Here is a 21196-nt window from a genome sequence, read left to right as displayed (position 1 = left end):
TGCAAAATTCGGAACGCATATTCTTCCTGAAAGGAAAGGAATAATATACAGACGGATGACCTTAAGATTATTTTGGGAATTTTTACAGAGTGAAATTGATATGGGGCTGAAGGTAAGCGCCCTAAGAGTCCACATATCGGCCTTATTGGGTTTTCTTCATACACAATTGTCTAAGAAGGGTTTTGTTAACTCTTATTTTCAGTAGCGAATTTCCGACCAATGCCAGGGAAATTAGTTCCCCCTTGGGATTTATCTTTAATTCTAAATTTCTTGACTTATAAATTTGAACCTATTGCTCAGACCCCTTTAAAGAATCTAACATTAAAAGTAGCAATAACGTCAGCTAGAAGAATTGGGGATATTCAGGCACTATCCATTAACCATCCTTTTGATATGGTTATTCATTCAGAATTGTGTTCAGACCTGACCTAGCCTATCTTCCAAAGATCTCTTCATCTTCTTTCATCGTTCACAGGAGATTGTTTTACCGTTTTCTTCTCCCAAGCCGCAGGATGCTAGAGGAGCAGTGAAACAGATTAATGTGAGAAGAGCTATCATAGTTTATTTAGAAAGGACAGCTCGGTGGAGAAGATCTAGCCATTTATTTGTATCATATATGGGAGCCTCAAAGGGATTGCAGGCATCAAGAAGCGCCATAGCTAGACGGGTTAAGGAGCTAATGGGTTGGGCTTACAGGGAATCGCAGGAAATATTCCATACTAGAATTGCGACACATTCTACTCTATCCTTGGCAGCCTCTTGGGCAGAGAGGTCGTGAGCAAGCCTGGAACAGATATGTAAAGCAGCTACCTGGTCGTCACACACAACTTTTGTGAAACGCTACAGAGTTGAACTACTGTTAAGCCAGGTTCAGAGTTTCTTTTGGAAGAAAGTATTACAAGCCATCATCCCTCCCTAATGAAAATTTCTCGCTGGTCTCAGCAGCAGCCATCCTGGAGGACGATGGGAGAAAACCCCAGCTGCTTACCTGTAGCCGTGTTTCGGCGAGTCCTCCAGGATGGCTCCTGAGTTCCCATCCCTATTGTAATATAGTTGCTAAGTTTGATTTATGTTAAAGGTGATATACTCTTAATAACTGAGTTGGTGAGGGAGGAGGAGTCCTTATATAAGGGCGGGTTCTTTTAAATTGATTACTCTTACAGGTGTTTCCGTTCGGGGAGGGACAAGCAATATCTCAGCAGGAGCCATCCTGGAGGACTCGCCGAAACACGGCTACAGGTAAGCAGCTGGGGTTTTCCCCACTCCTCTTTAGTTTTTATACTACCCAGATCAGATTCCCATCTTTGCACATATCCATGGCGGAAGGATTGGGGTGGGTCATTAAGTAAAGCATATATTTCCGATATTGCTCCCTTAGCAAAAGGATCTGAAGTGCAATATCTCTCAAATCTGGTCATAGTAAGAGGAAATTGTGTCTGGGGTGGAAGTAAAGATTTCAGCCAGTGACTTAATTGCATGTAACGAAATCTTTCTGTTGCCGGAATTTGGTATTTTTCACTGAGATTATCCCAGGTCAATATGCCTGATCTATTGGTCAGAGCTTTGACTTGCTCCAATCCCCGATCCCTCCACCATTTAAAACTCCTAGGGTTGTCGTGTGCTGGGGTAAATAGTGGGTTGTCTATGAAGGATATCAATGGTAAAGTGGGTGACATCAAACCTGAAGAAAAGCGTACCGTGTCCCAGACTGTTAGACAGTGCTGCATAATTACACTTAGATTCTTGGAGCGAAGCTTCTTGGGAAGCCAGACAGGGGTTTGGATCGATTGGGGAGCAGCTGCCGGGATGTCAAATAGAGTCCACATGGGCATCCTGGGCCCTTTATAAAGAGAGATAAGGTGATTCAGCTGTGCTGCTCTGTAATAATTGGCAAGATTGGGGACCCCCAGGCCTCCATCCCTCCTGTGTGCATAAAGTGTCGCCTTAGGAACTCTGGGACGGGACTTATTCCAAATGAAACTGTTTAATTTGCTCTGTAGCATCCTGAGAAAGTGGGGGGGGGGGGGGGGGGGGACGTGGGTCGGTAACAACCTGAAATAGTAGAGGATCTTAGGAAGGAGCGTCATTTTTATGGAATTTATCCGACCCAACCAGGAGAGATTATATGAAGACCATTGTGCCAAGGAATGGGTGATTGATTTTGCTAAGGGGTAATAATTGTGTCGAAACAACGTTTGATAGGAGGCCGTCAGTTTTATTCCCAGGTAATCAATAAAAGTATCTGACCATGAGAAGGGGAACTGAGTATTTAAGGATTCACTTGTGCTGGGAGATAAGGTGATATTGAGGAGTTTAGATTTGGCGGCGTTGACCTGGAGCCCTGAGACCTTGGAGAATCTGGCTAATAAGGACATAAGTTCTGGGAGAGAAGATTCTGGTTTAGTGACAAATATTAATAAATCATCCGCAAATAGGTTGAGTTTGTGGTGGATACCTGTCAGTTCTACCCCTGAAATTCCATTGTTCTGTCGGATGGCAGTTGCCAAGGGCTCCATGGCCATGATGAAAAGGATAGGGGACAGCGGGCACCCTTGTCTAGTACCTCTATTTATTTGAAAGAGAGGAGAGGTTTGACCTGCGTAATGAATGCTGGCTGAGGGATTGGAATACAAAATTCTTACCCAAGAAGAGAAAGAGCCATCTAGCCCCCACTTATTCAACACTGCAAATAAGTATTCCCAAGAGACTGTGTCGAAGGCCTTGTAAATATCAAGGGAGAGACACATGCCCTCAATTTTCCTGGATTGTAATAACTCAAATACTTGGAGTGCTCGTAACGTAGCATCAGAGGCCTGGCGCCCTGGTACAAAACCGGTTTGGTCTTTATGGATTATGTTTGCTAAAAACTTATTTATTCGGGTGGCCAGAACCTTTCCCAGTAATTTATTGTCTATATTCAGCAGGGATATAGGTCTGAATTGTTGGAGATCTAGAGGCTCCTGCTCCGTCTTAGGAAGCATTGCTATGTCAGCTTGCAGGGAACTAATATGAGGGGTCTGGACTCTCTTATAGGCATTAAAAAGTGAGACTAGGAGAGGTCCCAGTGCTGTGGCAAATTTTTGGTAGAATAAGCCAGAGAAGCCATCAGGCCCTGGGGTTTTAGAGGTTTTGATTGTTTTAATGGCTTCCAGTATTTCGTCCAATGTTATATCTCCATTAAGGGATTCTATAGAGTCCATAGGAATTTGTGGGAGTGGGACCGAGTCTAGAAAGGATTTAATGTCTGAAGGTGAGGGAGGATGCGGCTGTGCATACAGGGATTTTCTTTGTTTTCAATAGCATTATCCAGAACAGCAATTTAACTGCCAAAATAATTATGCTGGGCATAGACGGTACGTTTTTTTTGTTATCAATCGAGCCGCTGATGGCTCGATTGATAATTTCCGACGTGTCCGATCACCGCGTAGATCAATTCCCGGCTCGATCCCCGCGAGCGGACAATGGGCAAAAACGAAGCGCTGATAAGGAAGTGCCCGCGGGGACAAGCGGGAATCGATCCACGGGCGAGCGGTGACACGTCTGCATCGAGCCGCTGGCTCGATTCCAGCACATAATTGTACCGTCTATGCCCAGCATTAGATACCAGCCAGCCTCCCTACTAACCTAAATGTCTGTTAAACAAGGTATGTATGAGGATCTGCAGATATCATAGACTATGAATGCGTTTTGCAGGAACAGATCTTTTGCAGATAATGATCTTTTGAATGTGTACAGCATCTTTGTGTGCAGCATCTTGCAAATATTTCTATCTGATGAGGAGTTCAGCTCCATAGAATAGACTGTGTAGAGTATGGCTCTCATACTACATGGAAGGGGGTAAAATTGGTCTGTGATCTGGCCTTTTCCAAAGACTTTTATCTCAAGTGTGTATGAAGCATAATACTATTAGCCAGAGAGCCTGAACAAGCATGCAGCAGATCAGATGTTTCTGACATTGTCAGATATGACAAGATTAGCTGCATGCATGTTTCTGGTGTGATTCAGACACTACTGAAGCTACATAAACCAGCAGGGCTGTCAGGCAACTGGTATTGTTTAAAAGGAAATGAATGTGTCAGCCTCTATATTCTTCCCGGCATTTTCCATGACAACCACGGTAAGCAATAAAGTAGTAGCCATTGGGATCTGCCATTGATAAAAACAACAATAAAAGCGGCAATCTTGTATTAAAGTCGCCAACATTACATTTTTTTGCCGCAATTCTGTTTCTCTGAATAACAGTGGCAATTTTTCTGCCTGTTTATATCATATTAAATCTGTATTTTGTGGCATGAGTGCATTACCATATTATGCCATCAGCTGGCGCTGTTTGCTGTCAGTCTCACTGGACTGGATTTTACCACCACTTAGGCTGTGCTGACAGCCTTCTCCCTCTGCGCAGAGCCGATTTCTCCTGTAGCTTTCTGATAACAGCAGACAGTCCATGCAGCGAGATACAAGCCTTCCCCCGTCCTGATCACGGGACCCCAGCCTCCCTGAGCTGCATTGTGCCCCGGTCCCTGCGGTCACACTGGCTCACACCCGCTCCAGAAGGCAAAGTGCCATCTCCCTCCTGCAGCCAACATTCCTCCTTCTCTGGGCTAATGCATCCCGGGGCAGCCGGCCCACATTTTAATGAGCTGCTTCCCCTCTGCTCTTTTTCTTCTGGAGCACGATAGATTTATTTTAATCACTTTATGATTTGTTGGCTGACTTATTTTTATTTTTAAAGCAGAACTTAAAGGACCACTATCGCAAGAAAATTGTCAAATTTTAAATACATGTAAACGCATACAAACATGAAGCATATGTCTTTCAGAGTAAAATGAGTTATAAATTACTCTTCTCCTCTTTTGCGATCACTTACAGTAATTGAAGAAATTTGACAGAACAGACAGGTTTTAGACTAGTCTATCTCTTTATGGGGGGGGGGGGGGGGGGTCTCTCAGTATTTTATTTCTTCTTTACAAAAGCAGTCCCTGGAAAGGATCTATACAAAGATGCAGGCTGCCCCATACCTGTTTGCACAATATTCTGGCAGTTGGACTGAGCAACTGCCATTCACTAAGTGCTTTTGGAAATAAAGAAAACTTGAGAATCTCCTTGAGTAAATGGACTAGTCCAAAACCTGTCAGATTTCTTCTACCTACTGTAAGTGACAGCAACATAGGAGAAAAGTAATTTATGGCTCATTTTACTCTGAGAGAAAAGTACTTTTAATTTACCGGTATGTGTTTTCCTGCATGTTAAAGGGAGTCTGAAGCCATCCAAAATTCTTCTTTTTACTGTTCATTTATCTTTAGCAATATGAGCCTAGATGAAACGCTGCATTCCCGCAGAAGAACGCTGTATTTAAACCCCCCAAATCCCAGAGGCAGAGCTTTATGCTGAAGCTCTACATCTGCTGATCGCCGCCTCTCCCCGCCCCTCTGTCTTCTTTCACTGGGAGAGGCGGAGATCAGCGGAGTATTGACTCTAGCAGAGGCAGAGCTACAGCACAAAGCTCCGCCTCCCCAGGCAGCAAAATCCACGACCTGGAAAGTCATGGATTTTTGCCTCGGGATTTGGGGGGTTTAAATACAGCGTTCTGCCGTGGGAATGCGGCGTTTCACCTATGCTCATATTGCTAAAGATAAAACAGTAGAAAGAAGAATTTTAGATGGCTTCAGACTCTCTTTGAATTTTACAATTTTTCATGATAGTGGACTTTTTAACTACTTTTGGACCGAGCTAATTGAAATCTACGCCCTGTTTTGGTGGGCTCCTGGCTGGCAGGGCGTAGATTTCAATTAGCCGCCGCTGCGCGCATCAGCGGTTTCCGCCGCTCCAGCCGATCGCGCCGCTCAAACCCGAAGTCTCTCGCCGCATCACACTGACTCTGCCTGTCTCTAAGATGGCAGAGCCCTGTGAGAGCAGGTCAGTCTTTCAATGTAAGCCGCTCCCATTGGCTTACATTGATAGACACGGTCAGGAGCCAATGAAAGCGGCTCCTGACCGGCTCACAGGAACTCTGCCGTCAAAGAGACTGGAGAGTGGGTGGCCCAGGTTCCCGACGTATGGCGATGTGTCGGGTTTCCGCCGTTGCTGGTACCATCGGTCTCTGGTCCTTAAGGGGGCAGAGATCGCTGGTACTTAAGTGGTTAAAGAGGAACTCCAGTAAAAATAACGTAATGAAAAAAGTGCTTAATTTTTACAATAATTATGTATAAATGATTGTCAGTGTTTGCCCATTGTAAAATCTTTCCTCTCCCTGATTTACATTATGAAATGTATCACATGCTGACATTTTTACTGCTGGCAGGTGACGTCAGTGGAAGGAGATGCTGCTTGGTTTTTTTAAGCAGTTGGAAATCGCTAATATTTCCCGCTATGCAACAAGGCTCTCGCAGTGTGATGTCAGCACCTCAGTGCTGTGAGGCGCCAACATCACATTGTGGGAGGAGTTTCACCACAATATCAGCCATACATCAGCCCCCTGATGATCCGTTTGAGAAAAGGTAAAGATTTCTCATGGGAAAGGGGGCATCAGCTACTGATTGGGATGAAGTTCAATTCTTGGTTACGGTTTCTCTTAAAGCAACTATGTTTTCCCTTTATTTTGGATAGTGTGGAAAAGGACTAGGTCTTTTTGAGTTCTTATTGTTGTTTGTGTCCCCTTATACAAATACTTTCCTTATGTCATCTCCTGAGAGGAAGTGGGTAAATATCTGGAATACTGTACCGGTAATTTATTTTCTTTTTTACTAGAGATGGTCAATTAGATACTAATAATTCCAATTTGCATGCAAACTTAATGTAACTTGCATATAATGGGGGCCACTAATGATCCAATCTTACCATTCTATGTAACATAAGGGATTGGCTACATTATCCATTGAATACATTCACTCAATTTACCTTTATACTACATAGATTTGGTAAAATTGGATGGAAAAGATTGGATCATTAGTGGCCACCTTTATCGAGATTTATGTGCACCTCACTTACCATCTCCTGTTAACACCCATGACATGTTCTGTTCCCGGCGTAGGAGCAGGGGTTGCAGCGATCGCTATTACGCCTGGGCCTGTGCTTCTGTTAGGTCCTGTACCCAACCCCTGCTCCCTGAATGCTCTGCCCCATTTCCACTGCATCCCCTTCTCCCTTCACAAGGATGATGGCTTCCGTACAGGACACACAGAGCCCCGCCCCCAGAAGGGCAGCACCCTCACATGAGGGTGACACTCTCCCAGCTTCGCAGCATTGGCTAGCAATTCTGCATCGGGGTCCTCCGGTCTGAGGCTATGACACTAATGTCCACACCCTAGGTTCTCAACGTGGGGTACGCATACCCCAAGGGGTTCTTTCTGATGGGTCCAGGGTGTACTGGGCATAATATATTTAATAAAGTTTAACACATTGAGGCCTCTTTTCCACGAGCAGTTGCATTGTGTGTTCAGCAAGCAGTTACCAGGCAGCAGTTAGCAGTTACCAAGTAGCAGCAAGCAGTTGTGAGAGTTTGAGAGGCATTTCACTGCCTATCAACAGTCTGTGGAAAAGAGGCCTTAGAGTTTCAAAAAATAATAAATCCTATATAAATAACACCAATCTAGTATTTTAGCTACAATAATTAAAATCAATACTAGTTGCTTGGAAACTGTTTAGAAACAATTGCCATGTACTACAGTTAAAGTGGAGCTGAACTATTGCACAGGACAGAAGGGAAACCTAGAGAAATACACCCTGTATGTATTTAGGGAGTTTAGCCTATTATTTAATTCCTTATTATCTGTGATTAATCAGAAGTTGTTTTTTGATCTCTCAGCCATGGCAAAGATGCTAATTTGAAAGCACAGGATGTTAACAATACAGTATGTCTGCTTTCATGAAAGCAGGAAGTAGATACACTGAACACTTATTGCAGTATTTGTATCAGCAGTAACAAATAAATGTTTTTCTTTAAAGGTTATTATGCTGTTGCTTATCTTTTAGAGCAGAGAGGAAGTTCAGAGATCAGGTCTTATGTTTCTCTCAAAGGGTAAATCTTTACCATACCACAGGGTACTAGACCAGCACAGGCTTTCAGAAGGGGTACATACCCATGACATGTTCAAAACACTGGTCCACACCACAGGCAGGATTCCATGCAGATTCCAGGTACAGAAAATGAAGGAAGATCTTTTTTAATAGGGACACAGACTGCAGTAAAACTCAGAGGAGGCTGTACCTGCTTTCCATGCTGTTTTGAAGGTTAACTGCATTATTTTTTCAGTAATTATGCTTTGCTATATTAAATACCATGAATTGCCCCTGGCTTACTGGTCAGGTATTATTTTACCGGCTCATTTAGCTGAGTAGTATTGAGCGAGATGTTTTGCCTGAACTTGACTTTGTATTAAACTTGGCCAGTTCCATTGAAATAATAATGAAGTCAAATAAGATAGATTTGCATCAAGCTCGGGCAGCACTCAAGGCCAGTATAAGAGCGATGCCAGCTTTATATAGTGAATTTTAAATAGTAAATAAAGAGAAAACTGTTCCTGGCGTTTTCCATCTTAATTCCTCCTGACTGAAGCCAATCCTGATGTAATTTCCTCCCTTACTTTTTTTCCCTCCTAGAAAATGCACTGTCATATCTAGCTTGCTTTGTAAAAGACTGAGAATACAGCATAGATCAGATTTCAGCAGCTTCACACTGAACTGCCCTCACCCAATCAGTGAGGAGCAGGGATGTGGGAGGGGACGAAATGACATCAGGATTGGCGTCAGTCAGAGGGATTCAAGATGGAAAATTCCAGGAACAGAATTCTCTGTATTTACTATATACAATTCACTGAAATCAAAATGTGGACATTACAATATGTTTACTATGTAAGTAGAACAAGTAGTTAGCTACTTATATATGGATTTTTTTTCCTAGGCTAGTATAGCTGTCCCTGCAACTGTCCCTGCTGCTTTAAGCCCATTACATTAACGGGCACTAGAACTATTTTTCTGCGTACATAGATCTGCATGTCTGTATACACAGTGTCTTATTAGTGTCACCTGTATCTCTGTATACAGACAGGTCCTCTTCCCTGTCCATCATCGGTTCCAGCGCCCGTTAATTTCATATGGCCCTGAAGGCTAGTACACACTAGCAATTTTGATTGACCAATGATTGCTCAATTTTACCACCTCCATGTAGTATTACCATTTACCTATATAATCTGCATAGAATTGAAAATCTGTTTGGCCCTCATACTACATGGAGGTGGTAAAATTGAGCAATCATTGGTCAATCAAAATTGCTAGTGTGTACTAGCCTTAAAGGGACTCCGAGCTCTGAAAAAAAAGGAAAGTTGTACTCACCAGGGGCTTTTTCCAGCCCAGTGCTGGTCGGGAGGTCCCACGCCGGCGTCCTGGCTCCTCTCCTTCTCCCCGCTCCGGAATGGCTGGCAGGCCGCAGCCCGGGCGACACTCTCCCGAGTGTCGGGCTGCTTCTTCAGCATATGACGCGGATTGCGTCACACGCCGGCCGCCTCGCGTCATCACGGCGGCCGGCGTGAAAGTACTGCGCATGCGCGAACAACACGCGCATGCGCAGTACTTTCACGCCGGCCGCCGTGATGACGCGAGGCGGCCGGCGTGTGACGCAATCCGCGCCATATGCGGAAGAAGCAGCCCGACACTCGGGAGAGTGTCGCCCGGGCTGCGGCCTGCCAGCCATTCCGGAGCGGGGAGAAGGAGAGGAGCCAGGACGCCGGCGTGGGACCTCCCGACCAGCACTGGGCTGGAAAAAGCCCCTGGTGAGTACAACTTTCCTTTTTTTTCAGAGCTCGGAGTCCCTTTAAGTCTCTTACATTAACTTTTTCACCGGAGTCATCTCCTTGGAGATACTTTTCAGCTCTTTAACTACTTCTCATCCAGACCTTATTTACCCCTTATGGACCAGAGCCGTTTTGACCCTTTAGCTATGTCTCTATTTAACCAGCAATAACTTTATCCCTACATATGACAACTAAATGAAATATCTATCATTTTTTTTCTGGACAAACTAGGCTTTTATTGTTTTTTTTTTTGTATTAAAAAGCTTTATTGAGCATATCAACAAATATACAAAGCTTTTGAAAGCAGAACAGATAAAACATAAGGTATAAGCATACCAACTAAACATCAAGAAAATATGGGGGAGCATCTAGAGGACATAGTGTAGATAGTTGAGCCGTCCGGCCTGGGAAATGGGGTACCCGGTACCTCCTTCTGAGATCCCAGGGGTCAGTCCGTCCTACCTGTTTTGGTGTAGGATTATATTGCTCCCTCTAACACATACATAAAAATTAAAAAAAGAAAAAACCACATACATAAAAATAAGAAACAGGATAAAAAGAAAGAATGAGCTATCAAGATACATTCCTGCATAAGGTATTTGGTTACAAGAGTCCTGAATAAATCCAAACCTGAACATCATACTATAATGAATAAACACATATGCCCAAGGGTAGTTAAGAACTCCTATATGTTTTCCAGGATTCCCAAATGAGATCAAATCTTGCCATATTTTCAATGCTATAAAAATAAACCCGATCCATTATCATCATTAGGTCCAGACGTTGGGTAACCAGTGATAACTCTAGTTCTGTGGTTTTCCATTTGAAGGCTATTGACCACTGAGCGGCTAGTAGCATGTATCTATATAAAGGTCTAAATCTGCCTGGCACATCATCATTAAAAGTATACAACAGGGCCTGGGAGGCGGATAACGAAACCAAACACCTCTCGGATCATGGTTTTCCATGAGTTCCAGAACCGCTGTGCTCTGGGACAGTCCCAAAAGACATGCAGTATCGTTCCTTCCAATCCACATCCTCTAAAACAAGTCGATGGGACCGAGGGATATATTTTATGAATTTTTGCCGGGGTGTAATACCAGCGAAATAAGATCTTGAGTGCCGTGTCCTTGACCATATTAGATTTGACTACACCAGAGACAGCGGTCCGGATATAAGACCAATCTGTTGGCTCAAATTGAGTACCTAAGTCGCGCTCCCAAGCTCTCATATATGTCAGTTTATTCTCACTGTCACAACCTATCAACTGGGCATATAAAGATGAGATTAATCCTTTTTGTCGTGAAGATCCAAAATAGAGTGACTCAAACAGTGAGGGTTCAAACTCTGGGGGTGAAGAAAAGATGGAGGAGAAGTAATGTTTTATCTGACAAAAGCGAAAAACCTCCTCTGGGGGGGCATCTTGACTAAATCTGAGCATATTAAAGGTAACTGGAACATCTCTAATCCAAAATTTATTGGCAGTTGAACGGCCTTTATCCCTCCACCAGGAAAACAACTGTGGGTTCCTAAAAGCCGGAATAAAGCGAGGATTTCCAAAGATGGAGATCCTGGAGGAGGGAAAGGTCATAAGCTTATATGATGAGGCAATCGAGATCCATAGCTTAGTCAGTGACGAAACAATCCTGTTCCTGCCAGCAAGAGTTGATGTATCTCTTTTAGTCACAACCGTGACCAAAGTAGATAGGTAGAATGGGAAAATTGTGGTAGATTCAAATTGGTACCAGGTGGGAGGGTTAGAATTTATTCCCCAATCTAAGATTTGACTGAGCTTAGAGGCTAAGTAATAATGCCATAGGCTGGGTAAACCGATACCACCCTGTAAAGGGGGTCTGTACAGGACTTGTGCTCGAATTCTGGCTGGTTTGCCGTCCCAAATAAACTTGTTAATTTGTGACTGTATGCTAGATAATGATTTTTTAGTAATAGTTATTGGGAGCATGCGAAACAAATATAACAATTTGGGGAGAATAATCATTTTACATGCTACACATCTGCCTAGCCATGAAACCTTAAATGAGGACCATGTTTTCAGGAGTTGAGTAATATTATTGACTGCATATGAGAAGTTAGTTCCATATAAATCCCCATAGCTGGGTGTAAGAAAGACTCCCAAGTATTTAAATTTAGTTTTACTCCATTTGAACCCGTAAGTAGAGTCTAACCATTTAATTGTATGTGGATAGAGATTAATCGGGAGGGCTGTAGATTTAGCGGGATTTACCTTAAGGCCAGAAAATTTTGCGAATTTATCCAATATTTGGAATAAATTGGGCATGGTTGTTATAAGTCTAGTCAAGAACAGGAGAGCATCGTCAGCATACAGAGTTAATTTGATGTTGTCGATTCCATAACCATGGATGTCAGGATGTCGTCTAATCGCCACCGCCAGAGGCTCTAAAGCAAGAGCGAATAGCAATGGGGAGAGAGGGCAACCCTGACGGGTTCCACGTTTGAGCTGAACAGGAGCGGATGATGCGCCAGGGATGCGGATCACTGTTGATGGGGAGTCATACAATGCTGAAACTGCTGTAATTATAGGGCCAGTTAGGCCAAAGCTTTCCAAAGCAGTGGTCAGATACTGCCAACCCACTGAATCGAATGCCTTGCTAATGTCTAAACCCAACATCATAAATCTAGAGTTTTTGAGTTCAGCATCCTGTAATATGTTAACAGCTAGCCTAACATTATCAGAGCCTTGCCTACCTGGGATGAATCCAGTTTGAGTGGGAGCGACGAGATCGTGCACCATGGAGCCTAATCTAGAAGCCAGGATTTTAGCAAAAACTTTGATATCATTGTTAAGGATAGATATAGGTCTGAAACCTGCCGGGGTAGAGTGATCAGTATCCGGTTTAGGAATCAGGGTCATATTGGCCAATAGCATATCTGAGGGGAGTTTTTCACCTTGGAGAACAGCATTAAACATAGAGGTCAGAGGGTGCAATAGTGTGTCAGCAAATTTTTTATAATATAAGGGTGAAAACCCGTCAGGGCCCGGGGCAGTAGAGGATTTAAGCAGCTTAATTGATGCTAATACTTCTATGGGGGTGATCGGAGCATTAAGAGTATGCAACTGATCTGGTGAGAGGGAGGGCAACTGCAGAGTATCCAACCATGCTTTAAGTTACATATTGTTAGATAATATATCGGTTCCTAGCACATTTTTTTATAATAGTCCTCAAATATTTTTAAGACTTTGGGAGGTAGTACCTCCTCTCTGCCTCCAGGGCTTTTTAATTTATAGACATGTGGGGGTTTATAGTATTGGTTTAATTTACGTGCGAACTGAGTAGAGGGGTTATTGCCTCGGAGGAGGAACTTTGCTTTGGAAAACTTCAACGCTTTAGCATGAGAGTTATCTAGTATAGAGTTCAATTCGGTTCTTTTCAGATTAATTTCATGTAAAATTTCTCTAATTGTTGTGTCATAATGCCGTTTATATAGTAAATCTAGCTCGGCAGTTAATACCTGAATTCTTTGTGATTTTAGTTTCTTTGCCCGTGCTGCTTTTGCCATAAAGATACCTCTCAGAACTGGTTTATGTGCTGCCCATCTTAGGATAGGAGAGGTGTTATCCTCATTATTAAACAAAAAATATTCCTCCAACTCTCCCACCACAGCCTGTCTATCTGAATCCTCAGCCAAAAGAGAGTCGTTAAGTCTCCAGTTGCCGGGATTGAAGGGTATACCGAAACCAGTCAAGGAGGACTAAACCATATGATGGTCAGACCAGCTACAAGTGATAATATCCGTGGAGGTAGAGTTGGAGGCAATTATTGGGGACAAGTAAATATAGTCTAAGCGGGCATAGGATTGGCGAGGGTGAGAAAAAAAGGTATATTGCCTACAGCCGATGTTATGGGCTCTCCATATATCTATTACTTTATTTCTGGAAAGGAAGCTAGTAAGTTTTCTTGGGAAAGTTAGTGCGAAAGGGGATTGAACCGATCTATCCAGAAGTGGGTTAGCTACCGCGTTGAAGTCTCCTGCAACTATCAAGTGTGTTGAGGATAATCTATCCAGTTGGGATGATAAAAGTTGTAAGAAGGCAGTTTTAGAGGCATTGGGAGCATAACAATTAATCAGTGTAACAGCTTTACCCTCCAGAATACCTTTAAGAATTAAGATTCTGCCCTCCGGGTCCATGAAGGAATCAATATGTGTGAATGAGACTGAGTTATGGAACACTATTGCAACTCCTCTAGCTTTTTTGGTAAATGAGGCATAATAGGCCTTGTTATATGCCCGGTGCGAAAAAGTGGGTGGTTTAGAGTTAATAAAATGCGTCTCTTGTAAAAACAAGACTGAGGCTTTCAGACTCTGATAATGTTGGAATGCTTTTCTACGTTTGACTGGCTCATTTAACCCCTGGACATTATGTGTTATCATATTGAACATTCTAGGCATGAGAGAACTGTAACGATGAAAAATACAGCATTTACACTTAGTGGCTCATGGTCTTTTTGAATAGACAGGACTCCTGTGGAATGAAAAGAGAGATTCAAATATCCTAAGATTGCAGGAACATAACTACTTAAACCAAACATATAAAACAGACATAAAATCAACATTATCTCTGGGCAATCACTCCTAACTGTCCCACGACTAGTAGGCCCAGAAACTCTCAGTGGCTTAACCCGGACCACACTGAGAGGGGGGGTAATACCCGTATCACTAAACCCAAATTGGGTAAAGAACAGTTAAAGTGGTGCAGCGGTGAAGGACCGTTTCCCTGCCATTTTAAGTATTAGAGCGCCAAGAGCGGGGAGCGTTGTTCAATGGTTGTTTACGATATTTCTCCAATTGGGCGAGAGTGACTTGTAGGCCTAGTGAGTTCAAAAGAGAAACTCCTTGCTCCAGTGTAGCTATGACGTGGATTTTGCCATCACGGGAAAGTAAAAGCTTAGTGGGGAAACCCCACTTATACTGCAACTGTTGCTCTCTGAGAAAGGCTGTTAGAGGAGCCAGGGACCTGCGCCTTTGTAAAGTGAACTGCGACAAGTCGGTAAAGACTTTGATGTTGCTGTATGGAGCCGGAAGTTGCGTATTCTGGCGCATGTAAGAGGAAAAGGCATCTTTAACGTGGTAAAACTGAAAGCATGCTATAGTATCTCTGGGAATCCTTTCAGGTAGAAAGGCGGGCTTAAGCAGTCTGTGAGCCCGTTCGATTGTGTATTCAATGCTGGAAAACTGAGGTACTGCTGACCTGACCATTTCTATCAAGTAGCTTTTCAATTGTGCGCTGTTTATCGATTCATTGATACCCCTAAATTTAAGATTACAGCGGCGATTACGGTCCTCTAGGTCAGCAATCTTCAACTGCGTAGCCTCATTAGCTGAGTCATGTCGTTCAAGCTCAGTGACAGTCTTATTGTGTTCCTCAATTAACATGGAGACACTGTCTTCAGTAAGTGACACACGAGCTCCCAGATCATCATGAAACTGTTGCATAGAATTTGCTATAGTCAGTATCTTGTTTGACATGGAGGTTTCCAAAGCAATCATCATATCCTTAAGAAAAGCACGGTCCACAGGCTGATTGGAGTCAGGGATCTCTGCAAATGCACTGCTGTGGCCTGTGACTGCTGTGAGAAGGGAGAGAGCTTCTGCCTGTGAGTCTGTAGGGCCTGACAGCCTGGGCTTAGATTTGGCTGGGCTAAGAAAGGTGGGGGAGGGTATCCCCTGTTCAGAGGACTCTGAGGCTGGTGGGCTGCGGGGCAGGGCCACATTGGATGCCTGCTTTGTGGGTATTTGTGAGGCCCCTCCGCGGCTGGATGCGGAATTTTGTACGCTTGCCGCCTGTTTATTGCTATGGGATGCGTTCGTCATGCGTACTGGCAATGCGGACTTGCGCGTCCCGGAGGAGCCGGCGCCATCTTGCTCTCCATGCGGCCCAGGCCTTCTCCGTTTGAACATGTCGGGGATGCGTTGTGGACGATGAATATCCTGCTGTGAGGTGCTGGAGGCTTCCATCTCCTCCTCCGCTGGGGTTTGGGACTGAATTACCCCGTCTGACATGCTGTGAAATGTCGCTGTAGCTGGCTGGGATCAGGAGCTCTTCACACTGCTGCCATCCACGCTGAGCTCCGGCCACGCCCCCCTAGGCTTTTATTGTACAGCATTTTTTACCTCAAACAATTTTGATTTCTATGCATTTTAATGGGAAAAGAGGAAAAATTTGAAAAAAAAAAACCACATTTCTCAGTTATACCAATTCCAGTTTAAAAATAAAAAGCGCTGCTGTAGATAAAAATACACCAATTTTGTTTGGCTATTCCTATTGTTTACGGTATCTATAAAAAATTGGCAATTATGGGATAGTGTGGGAGGTAATGTGTTAATTTAAAATTAATCTTTTTTTAATTAAATGTGTGTAGGTGTATTTTTACTATTTGGCCACAACATGTTAATGAATGGGTATCCCCATTCACTCATCTCCCGTGTAATGGGTGGAGGGGATTGGGGGGGCAAGCGGGAGTAGATACGTCCCTAAAAGAGGAAAAGGGAATTTGTTACTCGTCCCGGGGGAGGGAGAATGGTTAAAAAGTACTATCAAATTTATTTTAAGTATTTATTTTGTATTTTTTTTTTGTTTTGCTTGCTGGTGGCTTAAAAGGCATTTTATGACAAGTTGTGAAAATATCACCTAGGAGAAAACTCAAGAGAAAAAGTGAATTGCGTATCGGCCTACTTGTCTAGTGATATATACAGTACTTCTAGTAACCCCTACTTTAAATATCTCCACTACCTTCCCTTTCTATTTTCCTTTTCCCAGATACCACCTCCCCACCCCTTTATTCTCACCATCCTAAATGCCACCCCCTTTCAACAGTGCCACATATCCTTATGCACCTACTTACATACCCCAGAAACCCTCACTCCGACACCACATGCATCATTAATCTTCTTACTTACCGCAACATCTATACAAAATCCAACTTGCCTACATACTCTATGTCAGAAAGTAACAGCTATTTGCTTTTATGTACCACACAAGGGGGTTGATTCACTATAACAAATAGAATCAGAATCAGAATCGTTTTATTTCGCCAAGCATGACTGGGTCATGCCCGGAACTGGGTTTGGCACAATACTGAGCAGTACATAGACAGAAAGGCAGGACAAAGCGTCAGAATAAGCAAGACAATATTTACCTACACAGATAAACAATCAACATCAAATCAAAATATGCATTCACATCCGTATGCGCCTTTCAAGGAAACGCTGCCGAAGTCTACCAAAGGTGCCGGATATTTTCCAGTTCGTTGCTATGCAGGTGGTAGGGCACTGATGGAGGGTGGGAGAATATTAAGGGAGTTTAGGAGGCTAACGGCCCTAAGGAAGAAAGAGTTCTTGTGTCTGGTGGTCTTGATGGGGATAGCCCGGAGTCTCCGGCCCAATGGAAGTGGGGTGAAATAGCAGTAGCCCGGGTGTGAGGGGTCACTTGCGATCCTCAGTGCCCTGGCACGCAGTCTTGTATTGTACAGAAAGTCAAGTGGAGGCAGAGGTCTCCCAATGATTCTCTCTGCCGACCTGATGGTCCTCTGTAGTTTGTGCCTGTCGCTGGCAGTGGCTCCTGCATACCAGACCAAGATGGCGGAACAGATGATTGATTCAATGGTGGCAGAGTAGAAACAAGTAAGGATCTCCTGCGCCATGCCAAACTTCCGCAGTTAGAGTTAACATGCCTTATCAGAGTTCAGAGTTAACATGCCTTATCAGAGTTAAAGAGCCTTATTAGAGTTAGCGTGCCTTACCAGAGTAGCATAGCGAGCGTTTCGAACGTATGCCTGATTGGCGATGACGAGAACTCCACTCGTCCTGCCCTGAGCCCCTGCGGGTCCAATCACTTTAAAGGACATTATCCCCGCACTTTGGCCCAATAGGCTGCCTGGCAATTGACAGTAAATTTGACAGGCAGCCTATTGGGCCAATCTTAGTGTGGGGATAATGATTGGACCTGCAGGGGTTCAGGGCAGGACGAGTGGAGTTCTCGTCATCGCCAATTAGGCATAAGTTTGAAGCTATGCTACTCTGGTAAGGCACACTAACTCTAATAAGGCTCTTTAACTCTGATAAGGCATGTTAACTCTGATAAGGCATGCTATTTGTTATAGTGAATCAACCCTAATGTATTCTTTCTGTGCAATTTAAATTGCATCTGTTAATTTAACCCCTTCTCTCCCTGTACCGCTTGCCACATGACTGTGGAAAGCTGGTACCTGTTTGTTCAGCAGCATTAACATGCCCCCTTGTCAAATCATCCTACCCTTAAGTGAGGAATGTGATACTACTATTATTATTTTTATTTAGAAAACGCCAGCATATACTGTAGCACTGTACAATGTGCATATCCTACAACAATGGGGAGCATAGATGCATGAGCAGGTCAACCTACTGTGCAGTCAGGACAGCCAGTGACACAAGTACTGATACTATACAATTGATGTGTAGTTTGAATACCATCACCAATACTGACAGATGTTCATTTGATAAATTGCACAGAAACAGGAAACAAAAATGGGGAAGTCCCTGCCCTTGCAAGCTTACAATCTAGAGCAGGCATCGGCAAACTCGGCCCTCCAGCTGTTACGGAACTACAAGTCCCACAATGCATTGCAGGAGTCTGAGAGCCACAGTCATGACTCATAAAGGCAAATGCATTGTGGGACTTGTAGTTCCGTAACAGCTGGAGGGCCGAGTTTTCCCATGCCTGATCTAGAGGGTAGTTAGGTTGACACACTGGGGGAGTAGACAAAGGGGTTAGCAGATAAGGTAGTGAGCTTTAAATTCTAGCTGAAGCCAATTATAGCTTGTCTGAAAAGCTGTCTTGAGGGTATGTTTGAAAACTTCGGAGCATGACTGATTGGCTGTGGGAGAGAGAACCAAAGGTAGAGGTGACACGCGTGAGAAGTCCTAAATGCGAGAGAGGAGGTGACCAAGCTGGAAAACAAGTGGGATTTTTCTTATTATAAAAAAAGGAATTAAAACCTTGTAAAATATATAATTAATGCTTAATTAAAGAAGGTGATTATGCAGAGAAATGATCAGAAGCTAGTGTGTCTAATATAAAATGAATATAATGTTTCTTAAAGGACCACTGTCATAAAAAATTGTAAAATACATGTAATCACATACAAATAAGAAGTGCATTTCTGAGTAAAATGAACCATAAATTACTTGTCTCCTATGGTGCTGTCACTTAAAGTACCCCCAAGGTGAAAATAATCGAATGAAATAAACAATTGTATCTATCCTCCTTCTCCTAAAAATGTATTTTTAAGAAATTCCAGAGTTTTATTTTATATTTAAAGCTACTGTTTAAGTGTTTACTGTTTAATTAATTTTGCTCAATGACACATTCTTTGAAGTATGCCAGAGTTAAAATCTATGAACTATTGACCCTTTTTATCTCTTTCCTGCCCTCAGAAGCCATTTTCTGCTAGGAAAGTGTTTTATAGTTGTAATTTCTTATCAGTGAGGGTCACACTGTAGTCTGACCCAGTCCTAACACAGCAAAGTTATTGGTGTGCTAGGCACTGTATATACATGTCTATCTCCTCATGTCACATGTCACCGTGGGTATCCTTTAAAGTAAGTACTAGAAATCTGACAGAACCGACTGGTTTTGGATTAGTCCATCTCTTCATGGGTGTTTCTGAAGGCCCTTCCAAACTGAGACGGTGCTGTACCACAGCCCTTTAGTCTATTGGGGGAGTTCACACTCCCTACATTGCGGGACGCTGAGTCAGAAGTGCCCTAACACTAGGGCTGAACGATTTTCGGTTTTAAAACGAGAATCGTGATCAGGCCCAAGACTATCTTCAGATCGTCAAAATGGCGTTTTTTGCCGCCGCTGTTACCTACTTTGATCTTGGCCTTCCCCTCCCGGCCCCCTCCTCCGGTAAAATTTCAATTCCAATCGGCTGCACCGCATTGCACCGCGGTGAAGAAGCGGCGAGCGTTGCCTAGTAACGCTGGCCGCCAGGAAGTGATGTGCGAGCACTCGTTCGCTCTTCATCGCGGCTCCCCCTGCAGCTATGCAATGTGGTGCGGCCGATTGGAATTAAAATTTTACCGGAGGAGAGGGCCGGGAGAGGAGGGGAAGGCCAAGAGCAAAGTAGGTAGGAGGGTTCTGCCTATATACAGGAGGGGGATCTGCTTATATACAGGAAGGGGGATCTGTCTATATGCACGAGGGGGATCTGTCTATATGCACGAGGGGGATCTGTCTATATACACGAGGGGGATCTGTCTATATACCCTATATACACGAGGGGGATCTGCCTATATACACGAGGGGATCTGCCTATATACACAAAGAGAAGAGGGATTTGGATGGCTAACCTGTACTGCGGCACCTATACACTGGCTAACCTGTACTGCAGCACCTATACACTGGCTAACCCATCCTGCTGCACCTATACTGGCTAATCTCTAGTGTCCGGCGAAACCGGTCGAGGACGCATGTGCTGCGTCCCGGCCTCTATCTTCCTCCCACACGCGGACTCAGTGATAGTCTTTGGACTCTGTGGACTCTCTGGACAAACTAGTACTCCAGCCTGACCCCATCAGCCACTCTTGGGACACGTAAGCCAGTCCCTCTGGGACATGAACTCTGCTCAGCATGCCTGCCTGATGCTATTCTCATATCTGCATCCCAGCTACACGGAGCAGGCCACTCTGACACAGGGTGTATCCTGTGACACATGTGTTTATCCTTTGGCTGGACCAACATCTTTGCATGACTAGCGGTTGTGGCTAAGCAACCCCGCTGTATTTTGGCTTTGGCTTTTGCATGGAACTACGCTGTTGGTGAATCAGGCTGGTGCCAGACAGATTAACCATATCATTGCATGTTTACCTGACCTGTTTGTTGCAAGCCTGTGCAGGGCTGGATGGGTCACGCTTGCTGAACTGCTGATGCTATGTTTTTGCTCACATGGAACTATAGGTGCATGGCTGCCAACTAACTGGATCATTACCCTACAGACTGATCGCACTGGATGTGCTGTTGATGTGCTTCTGTAGTGTCTGCAAAGCAGCGGATGTGATTTATCAGAGGATTGACATCCAGTGTTTCTTCACAATAATGGTTCCATCTAAAATGATGGGCATGTTACCTTGTTTCCTATCAATCAGGATTTTGGGTGGTGAAACACTATCTTACTGATCAGACTCTATGTTGGTATATAGTGGTGCTCAGCAGAGCTCGAATATTCGAGTAGCTCGAATATTCGAGCTCTTTTTCAGCTATTCGAGCTCGGTATTCGAGCTCCGAATAGCTGTAGCTATTCGAATGGGCTATCCGAGTACACTCGAATAGCCCATTCACTATTCGAGCTATTCGAGCAACCCGGCGCTATTCGAGCTCGGTACCGAGC

This window comes from Hyperolius riggenbachi, chromosome 6 (assembly GCF_040937935.1).
Source record: "Hyperolius riggenbachi isolate aHypRig1 chromosome 6, aHypRig1.pri, whole genome shotgun sequence".
Taxonomy (NCBI): domain Eukaryota; kingdom Metazoa; phylum Chordata; class Amphibia; order Anura; family Hyperoliidae; genus Hyperolius; species Hyperolius riggenbachi.
This window is presented reverse-complemented; position numbering follows the sequence as displayed.